Source organism: Calidris pugnax, unplaced genomic scaffold (genome assembly GCF_001431845.1).
Source record: "Calidris pugnax isolate Ruff unplaced genomic scaffold, ASM143184v1 scaffold103, whole genome shotgun sequence".
Classification (NCBI taxonomy): domain Eukaryota; kingdom Metazoa; phylum Chordata; class Aves; order Charadriiformes; family Scolopacidae; genus Calidris; species Calidris pugnax.
This window is the reverse complement of record NW_015090990.1, coordinates 5,996,009-5,999,908: the sequence shown is the minus strand read 5'-3', so window position 1 is coordinate 5,999,908 and position 3,900 is coordinate 5,996,009.

The window sequence follows — 3,900 nt, the reverse complement described above, 5'->3', positions numbered from 1 at the left end:
ACTTACTCTCTCAATTAAACAACCACCAGTAGAGCTACTTGGAGTTAAAAGTACACAAAGAGGAAAAAAAAATCCAACTTCCAAGAAAGATGAAAGAAATATCTAGGAAAACAGATAACTCGTTTGTTTTTGGCTCATACCGTTTAGCTCGGTTTGACTTCCAACTCAGTTGTTTAGCATTTGTCCACTAACTTCACAAAGATTGCAGGTTATTACTAAGACCAGGTTAGAATTTTTAGAGTGCAAACGTTTTCCTCGTACCATAATTCTTTTAAGTAGTTTCTCTAATGCTCTATATACTCCTCATGGAGACCAGGTGCTTGGTGTTTACTAATCTTGTCAACTAAGCAACACAAACAGACTGGTTACAGCTGTAACATTAGAAGGTTGCATTCCCCTGACCCTTCTTGCAGGAGTACCCAATTAAGCTGGGCAGTTCTCACTCCATCTTATTCAGATATATCACCAGGGCACGTTTCTCAACAAAATCTTTTTTTTAAAGTGGTCCATGACCATTCTTACTGGCAGACTATAAGGTATCTTACAGCTAAATTAATTTACTGTTGAAAACAGTAGTTATTTTTTAATGTGTTTGCCTCATGGACAAAGACACTATTAAGAAGCAAAAAGTTACTGACCTTTTTAGGAAGGACTAACAAGTCTGACACTAAAGTGTCATGTGATTATAATAATCACTCCCTACCAAAAAAAAAGCTCATTTTTTTCTGATTTATTCATTCATTTAAAGAAAGAGATAAAAGGAAATGAAATCTCTCTTATGTCAATTCTCATCACATGGCTTTTCTTTTTCTAGGTCTGCTTTGTGTCTAATCTTTCTTACATCTTTTATGTCATATCTTTTCAGATGATCTAGACCACATCCTTGGAGTACACTATGAGCTTGTAGTAGAGTTTTCTCTGGTTTTTTAATGCCTTGTTTGCTTTAATATATTTAATGCTTGTGAAATATGTCAGAGATTTAGTCCTCAAGCGGTAATACTAGCAAAGCAAAAGTTCTAACGGGGGGGCTTCTCCACGAAGCTTGGCCAACACAGCTCAGTGCCATCTCATCCTACTATTTATTACAGTTTCTACCACCTTGCCCAGTGGAGATGTCAGGCATATTGGTATGTAGTTTCCTGGATCATTCATGGAGTACTTTTAGGCAGTCATATTTATGTCACCTTCCAATACGACGTAGTATCACTAAATAAAAACTTAGCACTCCCCCTAGCTACAAATTAATTTAAGTTTCCAAGATGAATATATCTGATCATCCCAAATCATTATTGCTTATCTTTTCCATTCACTCTATTGATAATTCAGTTTAAGATATATTCTCTGTCTGGTCATCCTCATGGGAAGAGTTCTGCTGTGGAATTCTTCCCAAGATACTCTCCAGTGAACAGAAAAAATCCTCCTTACTTTCTCCAGTTTTATCACAATTCCTCTTCCCACCCAACCTTGATTCTCTGTGGATCCTCAGGATTCTCTTCTCATAAATATTAAAGTTATTAATATCGAGTCCTTTTTGCTAGTTGTTGCTCTAATTCATTTTAGCCTGCCTTAATGTGTTTCACATTTCACAAAGATTTATGATCCTTTCTGTTTCCTTTTTTGGACACAACTTTCTTTGTGTCCTTCTTTTTGGAAGATGCCTTCTTTTTTGACAATTGCCCTACCTCTGTGTATTAACTATGTTGGCATCCTTCAGAGCTTGGCCCTCCACTGATACCACAGGAGTACAAACAGTCCTGCAGCAAAGTCCCAAAGAATATAATGCAAACATTGGACTACGGACTTCCAGTGGACCCTGTAATTTTCATTCACAATGTACTACTAGTCTCATTGCTATGATTAAAACCAGCATCAAGCTTTTTATACAATATCCACATCCCAAAGCACAGCAAGGAGTACAGAACAATTCAAATGATCAAAGACTACTCTCATAGTACCGGAAAAAGACCCTCTACACAATCTTTTGGGAACTGTTAATTCCTTTCCCTAGTTCACTGCTGGTATACTGAATTAAAGCTTTTAAGTTTACAAACACTGCTTGGAATTGTGCCAGCGTGACTGATGCAAGTAAAATTCTAGGACCCCTAAATAAGTGGGTGTCATATTCAGACACCAGCCCCCTCACATATTAAGAGCTGTATAGTGGGAGCTTGACTTAATTTGTGTCAAATAAATGCCTGAAGAATGTATCTGATTAATAACAAGGACATAACAGGAGAAAGCATTGGCACAAAACAGAAATTATTTTCTGAGGTAACAAATGCATACTCCAAACTGGAATTAAAACAAAATCGCAGAACTCAGAGGGACTATTGTAGAGCATGTGGGTGTTAGATAAAAAGGCTTTGTGAGGAACTTGCTACAGTACTTAAACATAGAGAGTCTAGTAGAATACTGCCATGAAAACTGACTACACGCTTTATTGCGCTCTGCTTGAAAACAGCTTAATGCCCTGCTTTTTCACAGAATTCTTTGTACAGTCCAAGGGAAAAAAAAAAATGTTGCTACCAAATGACAGGAACTTTGTCTGCACTTTAGGCCTCTAAAATTTTCTCTGCTGAGTCATGTCATCTGACTGGTCACACAAGAATACATGTCAGCTTGTAGCTTGTCATGGAGTTGATTAGAGATTTTTTTTGAAGGAGCTGAAGCTAATGTGCTTAAGCTATTGAACAAAAATGTCATATATGCTTTTTATGTGCACTTTGTTCTCCACATTAAATTATATGCATCATAGCTCTTTAAGGACAAAATTATTGATGCACAGCATATGCACTCCTTTAACCACCGCAGTTTACCCTAGCAAAGTATTATCAAATGTAAGAGTTCATAAGACTATAGAAAGGAAATTAGCATGCTCTATTTTCTTCTGCTATTTAGTTGTGATCTCTCAGATTTTTTTCCCTAATGATCTAATCTTGTTGAAAATTTTGGGTCCGTGTTGTATTGATGGGCCCCTCTGGTAATTGGAGTAAGTTCCCAAAGTTATTTTTTGGCTCTTGTAGGCCCTACATTTTATGTCTAGTAACACTTCACAAAATTACTCTGTCTCCAATTTTTTATTATTGCTTCCTATGTCCTACATGTTTTCATTTAAGATGTACATTTCTTGTGTGTCTTATGTTTACAAAGCATGTTTCTGCTGGAGGCTGCCTGGTCTCAGCCCAAGCTAACAGAGGTATTTACAGACTTTAAAATTTCAGCACTGTACTTTCATATATTTTCATTAGTTTGGCCTCTTCTTATACTTTCACTGCAACCCCAGTATGTTCTTTATCTGACTTATCTTCAAACTGAAAGAGGGGAGATTTAGATTAGCTATTAGGAAGAAATTCTTTCGTGTGAGGGTGGTGAGACACTGGAACAGGTTGCCCAGAGAAGTTGTGGATGCTCCATCCCTGGAGGTGTTCAAGGCCAGGCTGGATGGGGCTTTGGGCAACCTGCTCTGGTGGGAGGTGTCCCTGCCCAGGGCAGGGGGGTTGGAACTAGATGATCTTTAAGGTCCCTTCCAACCCAAACCATTCTTATCTATGATTATCCCCATTTTGCAGACTTAGCACTCTTTACCACAGTTTGCCCCCCCTGAGGTGAAAAATCTGTGGCTGGAGTAGCGAGGCCTCGTAAATAACTCCGACATCGAAAAACATCAACAAATAAGCAAGTGCGACATGGGAGGCAGTTTTCGCTGCGCTCCCTACAGAGAAAAGTCTCATAAATACACGGCAGCAGCGCTTACTTTCTGGGCAGTTTCAAAGGAAGGCCGGGCCGGAGGAGGGGCCGCCGCCTCACAGCCCCGGGGCAGCCCCCGCCTGTCTCGTGCGGGGCCCCGGCCGCCTCGCGCTCCTCCCAGGCCGGGTCCCAGCCCCCCGCCTCTCTGTGGGG